This window comes from Natator depressus, chromosome 11 (genome assembly GCF_965152275.1).
Source record: "Natator depressus isolate rNatDep1 chromosome 11, rNatDep2.hap1, whole genome shotgun sequence".
Classification (NCBI taxonomy): Eukaryota; Metazoa; Chordata; order Testudines; family Cheloniidae; genus Natator; species Natator depressus.
This window is the reverse complement of record NC_134244.1, coordinates 71975086-71997685: the sequence shown is the minus strand read 5'-3', so window position 1 is coordinate 71997685 and position 22600 is coordinate 71975086. Positions and strand designations below refer to the sequence as shown.

At 51.3% G+C, this 22600-nt stretch overlaps 1 pseudogene; it reads left to right on the top strand.

The window, feature by feature from the left end:
- The first annotated feature begins 1204 nt into the window (after window positions 1-1204).
- Window positions 1205-22349, top strand: LOC141996207 (butyrophilin subfamily 1 member A1-like; annotated as a pseudogene).
- The last annotated feature ends 251 nt before the right edge of the window (window positions 22350-22600 follow it).

Here is a 22600-nt window from a genome sequence, read left to right as displayed (position 1 = left end):
CCACTGGCCCCCCAGTCCCAGGCCACCCCAGCCACCCCCAGCCCCGGAGCACCACCCTGAGTCCTGGCCATAGGCCGGTTCTTGTACCGGCCCCAGCTGCCCCAAGTCCCAGCCACATGCTGGCTGCCCCTGCCCAAGTCCCAGCGGAAAAGAGGGAACTGGAAGCAGGCAGGTGGGGGCTGGGGGCAGAGCATGGGCTGGGCTGGGCAGGCTGGGCTGTTTGGGGAGGCTGAGCCTCCCCTGGCCTGTGATACCTGCTGCCCATGCCCTCACCCAAGACAGGTGTGGCTGGGAGATGGCGCTGCTTTCTCCTACAGCAATTAGGGGCCATTCCTACCACGCTCAGAGGCATTGCGTGCACCCACTTGCTCTCCTTAATACCTCCTTTCTTATTTATTTATTTATATTACAGTAACTCCTAAATGGCCCAACCAAGATGCGGGCCCCATTGTGCTCTGCCCTGGACACACCAGTAGTGAGGAACCATCCTTGCCCTGGAGAGTTTACAGATTTAAAATTTTTATTAAGATGATGTTTTTTAAAAAAGTGAACGGTACAGAATTTAAGCACAGAAGTTTCAGGTTATCAGGGAATAACGTACAGATTACCAAGGGCTGCGAAGTTCGGTTTAAGATCAGGTGGCTAAGGAATACATAATCAGCAATATTCCCGACTGGGGGTAAAAGGTTAACGGGTCAAAGGACAGACATTGAGATATGAGGGCATGTTGTTCATATAATGGCTATGTTCAGGTGTGGAGTATAGTGAGTGAATACGATGATGAGGATGGATTGACCCTCATTTGATGAGATTTAACGTTCAGTGAGTTTATGGCTCCAGTTCATATGGTCCAACGGACAAAGTCTCTCGGTCCCTCTCTCATAGTTGATGCACCATGTCGCTCCAGCTCATGCCTCCTGGCACTGTCGGTGGCCGGTGATGTGTTCAGTGTAGATGTCCTATTGCAATCTAAATTACACCAGACATCTCCACAGGTGCAGCCATGGTGTGAGTGTGGTATGGACCGGCTGCTGGCCCAGTGACATCTGACCTTGCTCGGAGCCAGGCAGGCGAGACCTGTGGGGGAAATCCCTTCCCTTCTGGTGCTTGTTACCTCCTCCCCACTGCCCTGTGTCGCTGTCACCGCGTCCCACTCACTCACCATCTGGTTGGTTATTTCTCCTGTTCCCCAGACCCAGCTACGATGATGGGGAAGGTTCCCTCGTTCTCTCCCGGCTCCACAGTGAGCTCCGCTCTGCCCGGCTACGTCGCTCTCTGCCTCGCTCTACAGGTTCACAGTCTGGTGTCAGGTAGGAGCTCTGGGCTCCTCGCTGGGTTTGCTGATGTTCTCTTGCTGGTCATCACCATCCACCTCCCTTCCCTGCCTTGTCTCGTAAACCACGTCTGCTTTTTGCAGGGCCAGCCCTAGACCAAATGGTGCCCTCGGCGAGGAGCGTTTCTTTGTTGCCCCCCCCCTTCCATTTGTTAAATTTTTGAATACTTTTCTCTTATTGTATTTGTAGCCCATTTCATGGCTTTGATGCACGATTTGCATGCATGATTTATCCCTGTCATATAAGACAATAAATGGGCATGCTAGGATCTCTACATCTGTATCTATTCATGCCTATAGAAGCAAAAAAAAAAAGTTTCCTCAAAGAAAATTTTTAATTGTAGGAATAACTGGAATGTACTAACATCTATACTTGAAACATTTCACTTCAAACATTCTGTTTTCCCTTTTGTCACTAACAGACACAGGACCCCAAGCCTGGCACCCCCCGAGCCTGGCGCCCACCAATCCTGGCACTCCAGGTGGTTGGCTGGGTCGCCTGCCCCTAAATCCAGCCCTGGTCTTTTGCTCTTTACACAACGACCATAAACCGCAGAGCACAGCTGGGTCCTAGTGATGGTGTTTATCTATACACAATCTAGTCAGGCCTAGTTATACACACGCTGCTGCTCTGACTGGAGGCTTCTAAGACATAGAACATGGTGAGCGCCGTTACTGGGCTCACAAACTATTTAAAGGGACACTACACAATTCCGCTACACTACACCGCTGGACCATGTAAGTCACAGATCAGACTCTTCAGCCACAAACAAATCATGACTTCCCAACTCCCCAGTTATGAAATTAAAACCCACAAGTCATTCACACTGCACTAGGCACAGCCGTCTAGGGGTGAGAGTGAGGCCTTCTTCATTCTGTGCCCTCAGTGAAAGTCTTATCGTATCCCATGGCACCCCCGGGGCTGCCCCCACAGCTACACAGACATTTTGGTTCCCTCCTGCTGTGGTTTCCATTCTGCTAATTTAACCAGCTCTCTTTGTCGCTCTGGATGCTGAGTCTCTGCCCAGAGACCCCCCCCCCCCTTTCTGTTCAGTTCCACAATGGCTGGTTCTCTGCCCCCTGCACTTTTCTATCTGCCTCCTTCTCCCTCTTCATTATCTGACTTCTGACTTTACCTGCACAGTGGCAATGATCTCTTTTCACATCCTGCTGGCCCTTACACCATCCTTACAGCAGTCAGGGAGGGCACTGCACTGGAGCAGCATGAAAAGTCTTTGGTTTGTCAGGGAACCAGGCCCGCCCCCCCATTACCCATTATACCCAAGGTGCTTGTGAGAAGTGTTCAGCCCTATTCAGCGATGATAGGGACAGTGTATAACATTCACCTGTGAACTCTGGGTGACAGATATGGCAACCACATGCCGTATTTGGGGACTATCAAATTAACATCATGAATATTCTGTCTATTTTGCACCCCCTCCATAGATAGTATCTGTGATGGGTTCGGTCACAGAGACCCCCTGGAGACTGTCACTTGATGCTCTGGGGTACCACAGAGAACAACCCTCCTGCCAGAACGGGTGCCCCTCCACTCTTGTCTTGCTGAGCCAGACACTCCAATTCGGCTCCAGCCCAGACTCAGAGGTTGGGCCACGCCCCTCTGCAGTTCGCAGAAACTGAGATTCACTCAGCCGTGGGGCTTCTCAGTTAACAGGGACTTTCCCAGCGCCCAGTGTTCAGCCTTTCTGGGAGCCTGAACCCCAAATAAATCCGTTTTACTCTGTATAAAGCTTATACAGGGTAAACTCATAAAATGTTCGCCCTCTATATCACTGAAAGAGAGACGTGCACAACTGTTTTTCCCCCAGGTAACAATTACTTGCACTGGGTTTATTAATAAACAAAAGCGATTTTATTAAGTATAAAAAGTAGGATTTAAGTGGTTTTAAGTAATAACAGACAGAACAAAGTAAATCATAAAGCAAGATAAACCAAAACACGCACGGCTCAGCTTAATACATTAAGAAATCAGTTACAGATGATAACTTCTCACCCTCGATGTTATTTCAAGTAAAATGCTTCCCAGGTCAGTTGCCTTTTCTGACCTGGGTCCAGCCTGTTCTCTCCCACCCCTGTAGTTACAGTTCTTTTGTTTCCAGATACTTTCAGGTATCTCCTTGGGGTGGGGAGGCCATCTCTTAAGCCAGATGAAGACCCTCATTGTTTACTTCCCCCGCCTTATATAGAATTTCCCTAAGGCGGGGAAACCCTTGTTTGGAATCCCACCCCCACTCTGGAAAAGTACCAGCTTCAAGATGGATTTCAGTATCAGGTGACATGGTCACATGTCTGTGTAAGACCCTAGTCTCCATTCTTCCTAGGTTGCCTGACCCATACACAGGAAGGCTTTAAGGTAAACCAGGCCATTTACAGCCAATTGTCCTGTCAATGGGAGTCACCAAGTTCCCGATGCCCCATTGACGGCCCTCACCTGGTCTGACTACACCAGTAATACAAGTTCATACCTCATATTTCTATAAGAACGATACATGCATACAAATAGGAAAATCAAATGCAGCACATTATAACTTTGTCAATGATATGTTACAAGAGACCTTTTGCATAAAGCACATTCCAGCTATGTCATTTTCAGATTCATAAGCCTATTTTCATAAAGCATACGGAGTGGAACTTCACAGTATCGATCCGTTCTATATGTATCTTTGTGGGCTCCAGATTGTAATCTACTCTGTGGGGGAGGGTTACCCCATCTCCTGCAGGATATACAAATGATGGGGCGTAATTTCTTGTGGGACAGATAACAGCTCCAGAGAAGTACCACCCCAGGCAGTGAAACTAGTTCAGAGCAGGTTCCAGAAACCAAAGAGAATGAAGATTTTTGGTATGAAAAGCTGATTTAAGCTAACCAGAAGCCTGGGATCTTGGGCTACAAACTGAGAGAAACCCTTAGAGAAAGGTTTGACAGAGAGTCTGTCCCCATGTGCCAGATGAGAATGCTTTGCGATAAGTGTAAGATGTTTGATTGGTTTGTGGTAACTTTTCTCTCTCGGGCTTTTGTCCATAAATGTTCCCTGCTTTGGAAAACCTGTTTGGTTACTGGTAACCGCTTGCACACACTGTTCATAGCCCTGGGATGGAAAGCAAAGCATAGGTGGTGGACTTTGGTCAGACCTGGTGGGAAAACCTGCAAGCCTTATTCCCCAGTGGAGAGAGAGGGCCATGGGTCCCTGCCCAGAGAGAGGTGACAGCTGGAGGCCTGAGACCTAAGGGACAATCCTTAAGCAGACCCCAGAGGGAGTCAAAGATGCAGCTACCCCAAGCATGTGACTCTCTGCACTTATAGACATGCCTAGGGCACTGCATGGAGACGGGGTGTTCACTTCTAATGCAGGACGCTCTTTTATTTTGTCTTACTGCTGAATTAATGCCACCTTCAGCCCCCTGTCAATTTAATTTCTATTTTCATTGCATTTTTCTCAGCACAGTTCACAGTAACTGGACCTGCCCATCCAATCACCGCTTCCTTAGGTGGGGAGGCCATCCTGCCCTGCCACCTTTCCCCCAGGATGGATGCTCAGAGCATGGAGGTGAGATGGTTCAGGTCCCCGTACTCTGCAGTTGTGCATCTGTACCACGATGGGCAGGATCAGTGTGGGGAGCAGATGCCAGAATATCAAGGAAGGACTGAGCTCTGAAAAGACCACATCACGGATGGGAGTGTTTCCCTGAGAATACGCGATATCCGACCCTCCGACGATGGACAGTACAAGTGTTTTTTTCAGTCTAGAGTGGCTTATGAAGACGCTTTATTGGAACTACAGGTGGCAGGTCAGTAACTTGTTGTGATACTTTGATGTCTTCAGTAGGGTCATAAGTGGATCAAAGATTCATGGTGAGATGACACCTGATTTATCTCATTACAGAGGGGCAGCAGCTCTGCTCTGGTGAAGGTTTATTCTAGTTGACTGTTTTTTCTAAGGGCTCTAAAATCCACGCAAATACTCAGATTGTCTCGAAGAGTGTTGTGACTCTTTGGAGTCTGGGGTAGCATTCATGGGTTACATTTACGGGGTAAATAAAATACACAAACACGCCTAAAAAGTTGGGTGATATGAATATGTTGTGTTTATTACAACTCTCTTGTGCACCCCTGGGGCCAAACAATAGCTGATCCTCCTCACACTAATGTCTGGCCTCATGTCTGGCACTCACAGGGTAACCGTGGTTGATATACAGGGTCCTGTAGCCCACCGCCTGCCACTGGGGCTTGGCTGCCCGTGGGTGCACCCACTAATTTTTCTCCATGGGTGCTCCAGCCCCGCAGCACCCACGGAGTCAGCGCCTACGCCCCTGTCCTCTCCCTCTCTCCACCCTCCTCCCTCTGGAACACCCAGCCCTTCCTCTGCCTGAGGCAGGTCTTAAAGGGGCTTCTCTAAGCCCAAGGGGATTACAAATATGTTTCTAAAATTACCTTTGCAAGTGAAAGTAGTGGAAGAGTTTAGCCTCCCTGCCCATCAGTTCAACTGTGCACAGCTCCTTCCAGTGGTTCTTATTCAACCCTTCAGACCTGCCGCGAAGTGTCTGTGGCGAGAGGCACGGTCTGTGTTCATCAACGGGAAAGCCAGTCCCTTGTCCCTGCTCAGGAGCTGGCAGGATTATGAGGCCGCTCACCCAGCCTCACTGGAGAATGTGAAGCAGGTGCACATATGCTAGACCAGCAATACGTGAGAGGCAGGGTTACCTGGTGGATAGAGCCGTCGACTGAGCGTCAAGGGACAGGGTTCCAGTCTTGCCTTTGCTACTGAGCTGTGCAAGAATTTGGGCAGGTCTCTGTGCCTCTGTTTCCTCGCTCACCCTTTCTCCATCATGCCTGTTGAGACTGTAAACTCTTCAGCGCAGACTGTCTCCTAGGATGTGTGCACCATGCCCAGCCCGCTGGGGACGCAGTCTCACCTGGGACCTCTAATTGCTTCTGTAAGACAAACAATCATAGCCCACAGCTCTGGCACACTTGTACGTGTGTTTTTCGTCATTTCCATGTGCCTCTGGAGACATGTGGGGCCAGTGTGAATGGCACTGGAGGAGGCTCTTGTCAGCAGGGTTTGGTCACTGAGGCACTCCCCTGGGCAGTTGCCCGGCTGCCACCCGGCCAAGGCATGGGGAGGCTGGGACTTTGCAGCTGGCCAGTGAGTTCCTGACTCACCTTCCTCAGGGTGGGCTATTGCTTAAGGGCTGCAGGTCGGAGAGGGGTTTTTCAGAGTGGCCACCAGAGTGGCTGCGCACACTTAGGCCACCAAAAAAATTATTGTGAGAACCCCTGCTAGCCTGTGCTTTTCTGGTGAAGACTCCCGAGTGGAAATGGCACCAGACACCCATCCCTTCTTTGTCTCTCCTGGGCGGTTGTTTTCCCTTTCTCGGATGGTCTGTATGCAATTTCCAAGCAACCTAAGGGCCTCTCTGCCCACAGACTGACCCCGCAATAAAGAAATCCATTTGAATTCACAAGACACTTGCTTCAAATTAAGATAATTTTATTTCAGTTCAGCTCATCAGTAATAAAAAATCCCCAGTGTGACCTTATCTAGTGTTTGCGACAGCCCCCATCTCTCCCCCGACCCAGCCCTGCCCCTTCCACCCGAGGCCTCATCCCCTCTGTGCTATGTGGAGCCCGGCTCACATTGTGGGCTTGGCCCCTGCCCTGTGCCCCCAGCCCCCTTCCATTGTGGCCACTGGTCCCTGCTCCAGGTTAGCCCCCTCCTCCCCCCGACCCCGAGAACCAGGAGGCCCGGCAGTGCAGCTCCAGCCTTTCCAAGCTGGAGTGCCAATGTAATGGCAAAAACAGCAGCCAGCAAATTTTCCTACCCCTGGTGCTCCGGGGCCGGGAGGGCTGGAGTAGGAAAATTTGCTGGCTGTTGTTTTTGCCATTACACTGGGCAGTGTGGCCACAGCCCTCCTGGCCCCAAAGCACCAGGCTGTCGACCAGTACATTGGGAGGGCCCAAGGGACCAGCCCTCCCGGCCACGGAGCACCACGCGGCCCTGGAGTGTGGGGAGGCCAGACAGCGTGGCCGCAGCCCTCCTGGCCCCAAAGCACTGGGCTGTTGGGCAGCAAGTCCCCTGCCTTCCCGGCCCCGGTGTGCCAGGACTCCGAAGCCGGGCAGAGCAGCCCCAGCCCCCCTGGCCCCAGAGTATCAGCAGGCTGGCAGCCCCGGAAGAGCCGGACACCTGCAGAGTGAGAAGCAGGATGGGGAGAAGGGGCGGAGTGTGGATGGGCCACATCCTGGCTGTTTGGGAAGGCTCAGCTTTCCCTGCCGCCCATGGTTTGTGTTTCTGTTTTGGTGAGTGTATTTCCCGGCTCTGAGAGGTATCAGTTTTCTGCTACCCATTTCAGCATTCTGGAAGGATACAAGGCCCTGCCAAGGCAACCTGAATTCCCCTATAATAAAGTTTTTTATTAGTGAATTATTTAAGGCTTGTTTACACATACACATACACTGGTTTCAATGAACTAGTGAAGAGTTTTTCAAACTGGGTCCGTGGACCCCCAGGTACGCCAGGGGGTGCACGGACCCCACTGATCAACTCCTTCCCCTTCCTTCCTCAACACCACCTCCTCCCTCCCAGTGCTTCCTGTGTGCTGGGGAACAGCTGTTCAGCGGTGTGCAGCAGGGCCTGGGAGGGACAGGAAGGAGCAGAGACGGGGTGTGCTCAGGGGAGGGGATAGAAAGAGGTGGGGAAGAGGAGGGGCAGGGGTGGAGCAGGGGCAGGAAGAGGTGGGGCGAGGATGGGGTCTTGGGGGAAGGGGTGGAGTGAGAGCAGGGCCTGGTGCTGAGCGGGTTGGGCTAGGGGGTTTGCTGAAAATTTGAAATCAAAATGGGGGTCCTTAGGTTGCTAAAATTTGAGAACTGCTGAACTAGGGCAAACATCCAGGTGGACCCTCTGAAACGAGTTTGGAAATGGCTTATATTGATTTAGTTTAAGTCTTGATTTAAGGGATTTGCACTTGATTAACTAAACCAGGTTAACTAAACTGGAGAAAGTTTGTGCATAGAACAGCACTGACATTAACATTAATTCTACTCTACATCAAATAGGAATCTGGCCAAATTAGGTGATCAGCTGCACTCGTGGACTCACATTCAATTATTAGTTTGATAGGAAATGGCTTTTGATAACAGTGTAATAAAGCTTTTGGCTCATTACTGGGTTATCACAAATTTATTTATTTCTTCTGTAGGTTTGGGCTCCGATCCTGACATCTCTGTAGAGGGCCATCAGGATGGAGGGATCCAGGTGGTGTGTCGATCATCTGGATGGTACCCAGAGCCTGAGGCTCAGTGGAGAGATCTCCAGGGGAAGCTCTTACCATCAGCCTCTGAAAAAATATCCCAAGAGGCCGGTGGCCTGTTTCAAACAGAGATTGCCATTGTTCTAACAGAAGAGTCCAACCATAAAGTGTCCTGCTGTGTCAGGAACCCCCGACTCGACCAGGAGAGAGAGTCAGCGATTTCCATAGCAGGTCAGTGCCCGTCCGTGCCGCACATGGCTGGACTGAGATGCCACAGACATGGGCAGAAAGTATTTATCATTTTGTCTCCTATTTATTGGCCTGGAACTTCAACATGTTGAGCACTTCTTGGAAAATTCTGAATAAGCTTAGTTCTCTTTGGATATGTCTACGTGGCAATTCAAAACCCATGGCTGGCCCATGCCAGCTGACTCAGGCTTGTGGAGCTTGGCCTAAGGGACTGTTAAATTGCAGTGTAGACATTTGGGCCTGGGCTAGAGACTGAGCTCTAGGGCCCTGCAAGGTGGAAGTTGTGCCTGCTGCCTTAGGGAGCAGCCCCTCTCTGTTTTGGGTTCTTGGGTGTTAAGATTCTGGATTCTAAAAAACAAAACATTGTGTTACGCTGCAAGCTTCAAGCAAGAGTATTTCGGTTTGTATCTGACTTCTCTCTGTGCTGGAACATCGCAGTTCTCAAGGGGGTGATGAAGAGAATTCTTATTTAAAAACAAAAAGTCTCCAGAACCGAGCCTGGCAGCTACAGCCTAACTTCAGTACCAGACAAATTGGTTGATACTATGGTAAAGAACAGAAGTACCAGACACATAGGTGAACATGATTTGTTGGGGGAAAAGTCAACGTGGCATTTGTAGAGGGAAATCATGCTGCATTAATCTATTAGAATTTTTTGAAGGGGGTCAACAAACATGTGGAGAAGGGTGATCCAGTACATGCAGGGTACCTTGACTTTCAGAAAGCCTTTGGCAAGGCCCCTCACCAAAGGCTCTTAAGCAAAGTAAGCTGCTATGGGATAAGAGGGAAGGCGCTTTCATGGATCAGTACCTGCTTAAAAGACAGGACACAAAGAGTAGGAATAGATGGTCAGTTTTCAGAAAGAAGAGAGGTAAATTGTGATGTCCTTCAGGAATCTGTACTGGGACCAGTGTTGTTCAACATACGAATAAAAGGTCTGAAAAAGAGGTAAAAAATGAGATGGTAAAACTTGCAGATGATACAAAATTACTCAAGATAGTTAAGTCCAAAACAGACTGTGAAGAATTATGAAGGGATCTCAAAAAACTGGGGAACAAAGTGGCAGATGAAATTCAATGTGGATAAATGCAAAGTGATGCACATTGGAAAACATAATCCCAACTAGACATATAAAATGATCAGGCCTTACTTACCTGTTTCTACTCAAGAAAGAGATCTTGGACTCATTGTGGATAGTTCTCTGAAAACATCCACTCAATGTGCAGTGGTATTAATAAAAGCTAACAGAATGTTAGGAACTATTAGAAAGGGGGTAGATCATAAGACAGTAAATATCATAATAAATTTATATAAACCCATGGTACGCTCATATCTTGAATACCGTAGGCAGTTCTGGTTGCCCTATCTCAGAAAAGCTATATTAGAAATGGAAAGGTGCAGAGAATGGCAACAAAAATGTTTAAGGGCCTGGAACAGCTTCACTCTGAGGAGAAATTAAAATGACTGGGACTTTTCAGCTTGGGAAAGAGACGGCTAAGGGGGGATAGGGCAGAGGTCTATAAAATTGTGAGGGGTGTGGAGAAAGTGAACAAGGAAGTGTTACTTACCCCTTCACATAATACAAGAACCAAGGAATGAAACTAATAGGCAGCAGGTTTAAAGCAAACAAAACGAAATATTTCTTCACACAACGCACAGTCAACGTGTGGAGCTCATTGCCATCTAGTGAAGGCCAAAAGTATAACTGGTTTCAGAAAAGAAGCAGGTGTGTTCATGGAGGACGGGTCCACCAATGGCTACTAGCCAAGATGGGCAGGGATGTGGCCCCTTGCTCTGGGTGTCCTTAAACCTCTGACTGCCAGAAGCTGGGTGTGGGTGACAGGGGATGGATCACTTGATTATTGCCCTGTTCTGTTCATTCCCTCTGCAGCATCTGGCTTTGGCCACTGTCAGAAGACAGGATACTGGGCTCCATGGAACATTTGTTTGACCCAGTCTGGCTGTTCTAATATTCTTATGTACGTATTTGTTCCCAAGTCAATAACACTTTCTCTTGCAGAGCTGTTTTTCCCAAGAGTCGATGCCTGGACTGTGGTTCTGGGGGTGATCCTGGCTCTCCTGGTGGTTCTCACTGCCCTGGCCGGTTACTGCTTCTGGAGGCAACACAGAGAGAAAGGTAAAGTGACAAGAGGGGAGAAAATAAATAAATGAATTAATTTATAATGTATCAGAACCCCGCAGAAGGGGAAATTTATTTTATGTGCTTTGGCCTATGAAAAACCATAGGGAGCCCCAGGATAGAAATGAGGGTGGTGTGCGTGCAAGTCACCGTATGCTAGAAGACGGTGTTCTGGAGATGACATCACTGCAGCACCCATGTGGACTAGCCCTGACTTACCTCAGGGGCTGCTTTGGCACCAGAGCAGCCCAGGAGCCGGCGGATGCCAGGAATGTTAAAAGTCACAGTGACGTTGCACGCTGTATGATTTTATGAAAATATGCTAATGAGTATGAATATAATGTAACTGGAATATGCTTCATGCAAAAGGTCTCTTGTAAGGTATCATTCCAAAGCTTATAATCTACTGAGTGTGGTCATCCTATTTGTATAAATGTATCACTCTTGTATCTGAAACTAGAAATAGAAAATATAACTCTGAGGGCCGATTGTAATTATGCAAAGTGTGGGCCATTAATGGTGGTTTGGAATCTTGATGGCTCCCATCAACCAGGACAATTGACGGTGGATGGCTCTGTTTGCAGGCAGGCCTTCCTGTGAGCCAGGCTGGGAGCAATGAAGGCTTGGGGGGGTCTCACAGTGACAGGTGACCATGTCACCTGGTACCGGACTCCATCTTAAACTTGGTGCTTTTCCATTTAGAAGTGGGGGTGGGGACCCAGAGAGACAAAAGATTCCCACCTTATGCCAACGCCATATAAGGGGGTGGAACAGAACACAGGGGGCGGCCATCATGAGAAAGCCCCTCGCTACCACCTGGGCTGGAACAAGGGCTGAACCAGGGGAAAGGATTGTGCCCAGACTGGGAAGGGGCCAGTCTGTGAAATAAACTTATTGAAACATCTCAGAGGGTGAGATTTTATCTGTATTCAGTTTTATTACTGTACTAGGCTTAGATTTGCATGTTTTATTTTATTTTGCTTGGTAATTCACTTTTTTCTGTCTGTTATTACTTGGAACCACTTAAATCCTACTTTCTATATTTAATAAAATCACTTTTTACTTATTAATTAACCCAGAGTATGTATTAATACCTGCGGGGGGGGGGGGGCAAACAGCTGTGCATATCTCTCTATCAGTGCTATAGAGGGCTAACAATTTCTGAGTTTACCCTGTGTAAGCTTTATACAGGGTAAAACTGATTTATTTGGGGTTTGGACCCCATTGGGAGTTGGGCTTCTGAGTGTTAAAGACAGGAACACTTCTTAAGTTGCTTTCAGTTAAGCCTGCAGCTTTGGGGCATGTGGCTCAGACCCTGGTCTGTGTTGGAGCAGACTGGTGTGTCTGGCTCCACAGGACAGGGTGCTGGAGTCCCAAGTTGGCAAGGTAAGCAGGGGCAGACGTAGTCTTGGCACATCAGTTGGCAGCCCCCAGGGGGTTTCTGTGATCCAACCCGTCACGGTCACCTTAGCTCTTCCCTGCACCGATGCTGCAGGTTCCGAGCACAGAATCTCACGGTGAAAATTTAGATCATGGAGCAAAATTATGTGGCTTTTTTTCAACTAGAAGGTTGCATACTTCATTGCTTATGTAGGCTGAGCCCCTCACCCCGCACTCTGGTCAGAACCCTGTAGATTTTGTCGAAAATCAGATTCCTGAAATTCCTCTCTAGTGGCTACATGCAGCTGGTTTGCAAACTTAGGCATCACTGTCCAATTTACGAAGTCATAACTGGACACCAAAGCCTGCTGGCGTACAATTCCCATTTGCAGGGAGGAGCAAGTGTAAATCTTCCTGCCCATTTAATCCATCCTGTTGGAGAATTTGTCCTTCAGAATGGACTTAAACCTGCCCTGCTGGGCTCTATCATTCACAGCAGTCATGACGAGGGAGTTTATGCCAAAGTGAGAGAAGAAGCCCTTTCTGTGCACTTTCATAGAATCATAGAACTGGAAGGGACCTCGAGAGGTCATTAAGTCCAGTCCCCTGCACTCATGGCAGGACCAGCACCATCTAGAACATCCCTGACAGGTGTTTGTCTAACGTGCTCTTAAAAATCTCCAGTGATGGAGACTCCATAACCTCCCTAGGCTATTTATTCCCGTGCTTAACCACCCTGGCAGGTAGGAAGTTTTTCCTAATGTCCAACCTAAACCTCCCTGGCTGCAATTTAAGTCCATTGATTCTTGTCCTATCATCAGAGGTTAAGGAGACCAATTTTTCTCTCTCCTGCTTGTAACAACCTTTTAGGCATTTGAAAACTGTTATCAGGTCCCCTCTCAGTCTTCTCTTTTCCAGACTAAACAAACTCAGTTCTTTCAATCTTCCCTCATAGGTCATGTTTTCCAGACCCCTAATCATCCTTATTGCTCTTCTCTGAACTCTCTCCAATTTGTCCACATCTTTCCTGAAATGTGGCGCCCAGAGCAGGACACAATACTCCAGTTGAGGCCAAATCAATGCAGTGTGGTGGGCAGTATGGAAGTCAGCAGGCTCCAGAAAACCTTTGCAGACTCCAGTGGTGCATCATTGATCGGGAGGGCTACGCTACCAGGAGCAGATGGCTGCAGGGCATCCACTAACTGATGGACATTCATTGAAGGAACTCTGCCTGAATCCCCAGTGAAGCAGGGGACAAGAGGTCCTGATAGGCCTCGAAATACTCCATGGGTAAAGCTCACCAGTGCTGGGACAGCAATACAGCGGTGCATAGACAATCCAGGAAGTTTTTGGAAAGCGTAGGGGACAATTTCCTGGCGCAAGTGCTAGGGGAGCCAACTAGGGGGGGGCGCTTTTCTTGACCTGCTGCTCACAAACCGGGTAGAATTAGTGGGGGAAGCAAAAGTGGATGGGAATCTGGGAGGCAGTGACCATGAGTTGGTTGAGTTCAGGATCCTGACGCAGGGAAGAAAGGTAAGCAGCAGGATACGGACCCTGGACTTCAGGAAAGCAGACTTCGACTCCCTCAGGGAACAGATGGCCAGGATCCCCTGGGGGACTAACATGAAGGGGAAGGGAGTCCAGGAGAGCTGGCTGTATTTCAAGGAATCCCTGTTGAGGTTACAGGGACAAACCATCCCGATGAGTCGAAAGAATAGTAAACATGGCAGGCGACCAGCTTGGCTTAATGGTGAAATCCTAGCGGATCTTAAACATAAAAAAGAAGCTTACAAGAAGTGGAAGGTTGGACATATGACCAGGGAAGAGTATAAAAATATTGCTCGGGCATGTAGGAAAGATATCAGGAGGGCCAAATCGCACCTGGAGCTGCAGCTAGCAAGAGATGTCAAGAGTAACAAGAAGGGTTTCTTCAGGTATGTTGGCAACAAGAAGAAAGCCAAGGAAAGTGTGGGCCCCTTACTGAATGAGGGAGGCAACCTAGTGACAGAGGATGTGGAAAAAGCTAATGTACTCAATGCTTTTTTTGCCTCTGTTTTCACTAACAAGGTCAGCTCCCAGACTGCTGCGCTGGGCATCACAAAATGGGGAAGAGATGGCCAGCCCTCTGTGGAGATAGAGGTGGTTAGGGACTATTTAGAAAAGCTGGACGTGCACAAGTCCATGGGGCCGGACGAGTTGCATCCGAGAGTGCTGAAGGAATTGGCGGCTGTGATTGCAGAGCCCTTGGCCATTATCTTTGAAAACTCGTGGCGAACGGGGGAAGTCCCAGATGACTGGAAAAAGGCTAATGTAGTGCCAATCTTTAAAAAAGGGAAGAAGGAGGATCCTGGGAACTACAGGCCAGTCAGCCTCACCTCAGTCCCTGGAAAAATCATGGAGCAGGTCCTCAAAGAATCAATCCTGAAGCACTTACATGAGAGGAAAGTGATCTGGAACAGTCAGCATGGATTCACCAAGGGAAGGTCATGCCTGACTAATCTAATCGCCTTTTATGATGAGATTACTGGTTCTGTGGATGAAGGGAAAGCAGTGGATGTATTGTTTCTTGACTTTAGCAAAGCTTTTGACACGGTCTCCCACAGTATTCTTGTCAGCAAGTTAAGGAAGTATGGGCTGGATGAATGCACTATAAGGTGGGTAGAAAGCTGGCTAGATTGTCGGGCTCAACGGGTAGTGATCAATGGCTCCATGTCTAGTTGGCAGCCGGTGTCAAGTGGAGTGCCCCAGGGGTCGGTCCTGGGGCCGGTTTTGTTCAATATCTTCATAAATGATCTGGAGGATGGTGTGGATTGCACTCTCAGCAAATTTGCGGATGATACTAAACTGGGAGGAGTGGTAGATACGCTGGAGGGGAGGGATAGGATACAGAAGGACCTAGACAAATTGGAGGATTGGGCCAAAAGAAATCTGATGAGGTTCAATAAGGATAAGTGCAGGGTCCTACACTTAGGATGGAAGAATCCCATGCACCGCTACAGACTAGGGACCGAATGGCTAGGCAGCAGTTCTGCGGAAAAGGACCTAGGGGTGACAGTGGACGAGAAGCTGGATATGAGTCAGCAGTGTGCCCTTGTTGCCAAGAAGGCCCATGGCATTTTGGGATGTATAAGTAGGGGCATAGCGAGCAGATCGAGGGACGTGATCGTTCCCCTCTATTCGACACTGGTGAGGCCTCATCTGGAGTACTGTGTCCAGTTTTGGGCCCCACACTACAAGAAGGATGTGGATAAATTGGAGAGAGTCCAGCGAAGGGCAACAAAAATGATTAGGGATCTAGAGCACATGACTTATGAGGAGAGGCTGAGGGAGCTGGGATTGTTTAGTCTGCAGAAGAGAAGAATGAGGGGGGATTTGATAGCTGCTTTCAACTACCTGAAAGGGGGTTCCAAAGAGGATGGCTCTAGACTGTTCTCAATGGTAGCAGATGACAGAACGAGGAGTAATGGTCTCAAGTTGCAATGGGGGAGGTTTAGATTGGATATTAGGAAAAACTTTTTCACTAAGAGGGTGGTGAAACACTGGAATGCGTTACCTAGGGAGGTGGTAGAATCTCCTTCCTTAGAGGTTTTTAAGGTCAGGCTTGACAAAGCCCTGGCTGGGATGATTTAACTGGGAATTGGTCCTGCTTCGAGCAGGGGGTTGGACTAGATGACCTTCTGGGGTCCCTTCCAACCCTGATATTCTATGATTCTATGATTCTATGATTCTATGAACCTGTGGTGGGCCTATATTTCCTACTGCTGATCTGACCAGCAATGTCACCTTTGCTTGAGCTAAGCAGTATGACCTCCATCACCGAGGAAGGTCCCACAGATTCCATGGAGGCCTCTGGTAAGGATAAGGCATTGTGGCCCGAGACCCCCATCTTGACCATGAGAGAAGCACCAGTCCTGATGCCTATAATGCTCTGTAAACAGTCCCCGATGCTGGTTTGGCGATGGAGACCAGGAGAAGGAAGATCCCAACCTTGAAACTGAGAAGCCTTGGGATTCCAGGAATAAAGTCAGAGCCAGACCAGAGGGAGCAAGTACCTGGCCTGACTCATCTGTGACCCATAACAAGGCAGGGACCAGGGCTGATAATGGAAGCAGCTCCACCTGCACTGAGTATGCCAAGGCTGGAAGCAGTATCAGTCCCAAAGTCATCAGTTGTACTGGACTGGTTGACAGTGCCGAAGTCAAGGACGGTGAAAGCTGTTGAGATCTCCCACACCAACCTCGATACTGGCCCTGATTCAACAGCCTGTTCAGCCAATGGGGCGATAGATGGCATAGCCCTGGGCCAAAGGAGAGGTTGGGGTGAAAGGCAAAGGAGGTCTGTGGCTGCCTGGAATGCCACCGACACGGAGACAGTCAGTGCCACCATCATCCTCTTTGGTACCAGACTCCACAGATGCCCTGGGGCCGGAACCAGAGCCCATAATACCAGGTCTCTAATCTCTCCACATGGTACCAGGGAAAGGTTAGAGGCACCCATGCCATATCGCACATGAGCACCAACCCTGTGCAAAGTGAAAGAGTCTCCTGGAGTCTCAGTTGGTCTTATGAGATCCTTTCCTTGGTGCATGCAATGGGGAACAGCTCCCCCGTTTCTTGAGAGAGGCACCTGCTCTGGACTGCGAAGCAGCAGTGCTCTCAGAGCCCGAGGGCCACTTCCAGTCAGACAAGGACCTCACAACGAAAGGAGGTCACATAGCCTGGTCAAGCAGGTGCTGCTTTAGGCAAAGGTCTCGAGCCACTTGAGTCCATTTCATGACTGAGCAACGCTTCTTTAACGTGGGCCTCACACAGGCACGGCAAGCACCATGTGTGAGGATCACTGCTGGGGACATGAACGACAATGTTTGTCCCTGATGAGGGCATCACCGAGGAAAAACTTATCTAATACCACCATAGGCGCTGACTTCCCCGTTTCCCCTGTGTGCTCGACCTCCCTCTACCCCTGGCCCTGACCCCACTCCACCCCTTCCATACGGCCCCGCCCCACCCCACCTCTTCCCACCCTAGCCCCACCCCCCATGCCAACCCCTTACCCCAAGGCCCCACCCCAACTCTGCCTCCTCCCTGCCCCTATTCCAACCCCTTCCCCAAGGCTCACTGAGCTGTCATTCTCAGGACAAGTCCTACCAAAATTTGAAAAGCTGGTTACAACATTCCGATTCTCCAGAAGAGTAGCTGATTTTAATGAGATGCATATTATTGTTAACAGCTCCGCCATAGCGCTCTTAGGTCATTTCACAACTCTTGGGCATTTGCAACCTGGCAAGGATCTCCTCTGGTCTTGGTGACGTCTGGCTCTTTCATTAATCAGTCTGTTCAATTATCTGCTTCACACCTCAAGCCCTGATGTTCATTTCTTGAAAAGAGCAGCTCCAGGGCTGGTCTCTTCCCACCACACTCAGTGTGGTAAAAACTGTTGCAAAGAAATCAGTCTCTCAGCATTGTCATTACCCTCCTCAATTGTTCCCTTTATTTGTTTTATATTTTTGGCTATTCCCTCTTCTAATTCCATTTTAACCCTCTAATTCCTATCATTCGCTTCACCCAATGTACTTAATGTGGCTTTCTACTGGCTTCACAGGGTTAATACTTTTCATTTGCTGAAGGATCCCTCTTTAGCTCTAACAACCTCTTGCTCCTGAGCAGGTGGCCAGATGAGGTTACTGTACTGTATTTCTTCCTTTCCTTTTCCTTTGCTGCCCAGGAGGCTTCCTTGCTTTAAGGTCTTTTTCACTCACTTCCCTTCTGCAAGGTAATGTGACACTGACTCATTTCTCTCTCTTTTATTTTCAGACAAACTCCAGGCTGAGCTCAGTAAGTTCCATTCCCCCCAGTACGACCCTTGGGTGACATTGTCTCCTGCTCAGTGTGTCTGTGTCCAGGGGCGTTCTTACCCCTCTGTCTGTGTTTGGTTGCAGGGTGGAGGAGCGCCCGGCTCTACACAGATACTGTACATACCGCTGGCATTGTATCCATGGTGAGACCCACCTTCCCCTGGGAGCTCTCTGCTCCTTTCCCTGCACAGAGTGTTTCCCTGTGACATTCAGTCGGCTGGAAATAGCAATGTCACTGGGGGCAGACGAAACGCAGATTTATTGCTGAGCACAGGGACACACTCCCTTTGGGAAAGGGCTGATTAGTGGTGAAATATGTCCCCTAGTGTCCCCTTCCCAGGGCTGTACCTGGGTTCTGCAGGATGGGCATTCTTATCTGCCCATCACTGGCACTGAACGGCTCAGCTCTCTCTTCCCAACGGCAGGATTTCCATGCTCAGACCGAGCTCTACCCACAATGTTCTTCTCGTGTAACAGGACCAGACAAGAGCTGTTCAGCGTCCCCCTGGCTCTGGGGTGAGGCAGGCCCTGTCCCCACTGCAAGGGCAGACAGGTTTTTATAACCAGCTTGTGACACTCCCCTGACCCAGTTGCCACAAATTGTGCCATACAGCAGCTTTTCTGCCTCACACCTGTGGCTATGTGCGTGTTTTCACCTGGCTCTCAGCCTGACCATGTGCGTGTACTCGAGCAGGCTGGGAGAGTCTGGCAGCTCCAGCAGGGATGAGAGAGTCCAGAGGATGTGCACGCACATTGTAACACCGGGAGCCCCGGGCTCCTCGCACGCCAGGGTATCCTAATGCACTGAGCCGGGGAGGGCGGGGCTGGATGAACTAAACTGATGGGAAAAGCTCCTTCCTCTCAGTTTAGAGCATCTCCGTGAAAGTGCTACGGCGGCACAGCTGCATCGGTGCAGGATTTTAAGCGAAGACCTGCCCTTAGACTGTGATTCACAAACGCCAAGACATGAGGTGAGGAGATGCCTATGCTAGACAGTAGGAGATGCGGATGAAAGGGGTGTGTGCTAAGCCCTGCCTCTCTCGTGGAGATGGGCACCTATCTCTGCTCAGTGATCCACAAAGGGAACCCCTTTCTTGGAGTCAGGCTGCTTAGCACCTACGGCAGATCTTGTGGGAATGAATTGGACGCCTTCCTCACGCCACACAAACCGGCCAGGGTGGAGGAGCTGGCAATGACTTGTAGCCCCGTGGTTAAAGCCATCACCTGGGAGACCCTGCTTCAATTCCCGCTTCTGCCCAAGGCAGGGAAGGATTTGAACAGGGGCCTTCTAGCTCTCAGGGGAGGGCCCTAACCCCTGGGGTATGAGTTAGTCTGTTCTGAGACCTCCTCTCTCTGGAAGCTGTTCCACGACAGACTGAATAATTAAAGATCATTGGGCACAGGTGCCGACTTTCTTCTTTCTGGGTGGGTGCTCCACCCCCACCCCAAGGCCCTGCCCACACTCTGCCCCTTCCCCCAAGGCCCTGCCCTTGCTCCATCTCTTCCTGCCCCCGCTCTGCCCCACACCAGCACCTCCCGCCCACTGCCAAACAGCTGGGCCCACCAAACAGCTGATTGGAGGGTGGCTGATGGGCACCCACTGTTTTGTTTCTGAGGGTGCTCTAGCCCCGGAGCAGCCTCGGAGTCGGCACCTGTGATTGGGTCAGAGAGCGCAAGTATGCGGCTGACTCTACAGCTGGGGGGTTAGAGCACCCCCCGGCGAGGGGGGAAGCCAGGGTCCGTCCCTGCACCAATGGCCCTTTATTTATCCACCATGGAAAATCCTCAGCAGGAGAGAGTGCGGGAGCCCCCCACCTCCGCCTCGCCTCGTGGTCAAAGCGCTCTCCTGAGACTGGCGGAGCCCTGTTTCAGTTTAAGCTCCCCCTCTGCCCGAGGGGAGCAGGGACTGGGAGTCCCCCCATCCTAGGGGAATGCTCTAGCCCCTGGGTTAAAATGTATGAGGGAAGCCCTCCCCAGCCAGCTGCTGCGTGGCCTCGCCTGAGGGACCCGGTCTGAGAGCGCCCCTGAGCTCGCCTACCAAACTAGCTGGGACGGCTGGACCCCGATCTTCCCCCAGCCTGTGGATCACGCTGGGGCTCAGGCCGGGGAATAGGCGTCCACGCGCCTGGAGGGAGGCAGCCGTGGTCATGGCTGGAGGGAGAAACACAGGCACCGAGGGAACTTTTACTGCACAAACTTCGACTGCGAGTGAGTTTTGGCAGCTCCGGGGTCAGCAGGAGGTTTGTGCCTCACCGTGGAGCTGAAACCAGGGACTTAGGCCCCGAGCTCCTTTTGTGCCGCCCTAGGTGACCCCGGAGCCCGTGGACTGTCCTGTTGACAGCCCCTGGGATCTGTGCCCTCAGTCATTCCGATCCAGGTGAAGATCCCCCTCCGCCCGTGTAGCAACCAGCACAACGGGGAACCGGCTTGAGTGGCCTCAGACCCCCCAGCAGCTCCCACAGTACCTGCCCCTCCCCTTCCTTTGCTGCCCCCCCATGTCTGCCTCCTGCCCCAGCCCTGAGCACCTTCCTCTGCCCCCGGCACCTGCCGTCATGAGCAGTGGGCGCAGCTTCCCTTGGGGGAGGCTAGCCCCCCGTCTCACCTCTTCCACCCGCTGCCCTGCCCACACTCCACCCCCACTCGCCCCAGGCCTCTCCCCCCACCTCCCTCCCCCACTTGGCCGTCACTCGATGCATCCCACCTCACCCCCTGCCCCCGTGAGACCCCCGCCCACCGCTCACCGCATCTCGTCCTCGGGATGGCGAGCGGTGGGCGGGGGGTGAGGAGGGACACAGTGAGGGGCGGGGGGGGCTCATGGGGAGGGGGGGAGGAGAGGAGGGAGGTGGGGGGCGGCAGGGACCTCGGGAGCGGAAGGGGGGGAAGTGGGGAGGGGCTCCCTCACCTGGTGGCAGCGGCTGTGCCAGGGGTGTTCTCCACCGCCCAAGCCTGCCCTTCCCGCTCCCCTAACCCTTCCCCCTCTGCCTGTGCCAGTCCTACCCCCGCCACTCCTCTGCCCCCATTACTTCCCTCCTCCCAGCCCCATGGCACCTGCCCCTCCTCTCTGCTCCCCTCGTGCAACCCACCCTCAGCCCCCTCAACACACCCTCCCCCGACTCCCCTCCGTCCCTGTCTCCCCTCCCCCCATGTCCTTCCCCTTGACCTGACCCCCTGGCACCTGCCCCTCCCCTCCCCCCTTTGGTGCCCACCCCTCCCCTTCCCCATCACCCTGGCACCCACTCCTCCCTTCACCCTCTGCACCCCGGTACGTGCCCTCCCTGGTGCCTGCTCCATCCCCTGGCCCCCACCCTTTCGTCACCCTCTGGTTCCTTGGTGTCTGCCTCATGCCCCCCTATTGCCCCTGGAGATCTCCCCCTTCCTTCCCTTCCACTCCTGCTCCCCACCCCCTCCCCCTGCCCCTGTCCCCCGGCATTAGCTGAGCTCCTGACTCCCCTTAAGGGTGAGGAACCCCATATCACAGTGATTAATGGGCACGTGGGTGAATTGCCCTTTGATCCCAGTGACCAGCCCCTGCCCCCAGCACTGACTCTGATTCTCTCCCCAGTGGATGTGACTCTGGATCCAAACACGGCTCATCCCAGCCTCGTCCTGTCTGAGGATCAGAAAACTGTGACATACGATGAGAGACGACAGGATCGACCTGACAATCCTGAGAGATTCAATACTTATCCGATTGTCCTGGGCACAAATGGATTCACAGGCGGCAGGTTTTACTGGGAAGTGGAGGTGGGAGACAAAATAAACTGGACTGTGGGGGTTTGTAGGGAATCTGTGATCAGGACAGGGAAGGTCAGACTCACTCCTGGGAATGGATACTGGGCTGTGTGGCTGAGGGATGGGAAATATGAGGCCTGCACCTCCCCCCCAAGATCCCCCTCCCCACAGGCATCAGGCCCAGCCCGGTGCGGGTTTTCCTGGACTATGAAGCAGGCGAGGTCTCATTTTACAGTGTGACTGACAGGTCCCATCTCTTCCCTTTCACTGACACCTTCTCCGGGACGCTCCGTCCTTATTTTTATGTTGGTTACAAAGAGGAGGGTAAAAACACTGCTCCCCTAATAATCTGTCCTGTCCCAGCTCAGGCCAAAGGGAATCTTTGTCCCTGAGAGTGACAGCCGTGGCAGAGACTATCCCCTCCCAGCGCTGACCAGCCCCCAGCCCTGTTCCCATGGGGATGGTACAAAGGGTATCACCTGCCTGCCCCCTCCCTCAGTTCCCAGTCCCAGGCCTGTGAGCTGGGGGAGAGGAGGGGGCAGAGAAGGGGGTGCGGGGAGCAGGCTGCTGGGCTGTGGGGGTGCAGGGAGAGAGGGGGATGTGGGGGTGCAATGTCAGGGGTGGATGCTGTGGCCAAGGGGGG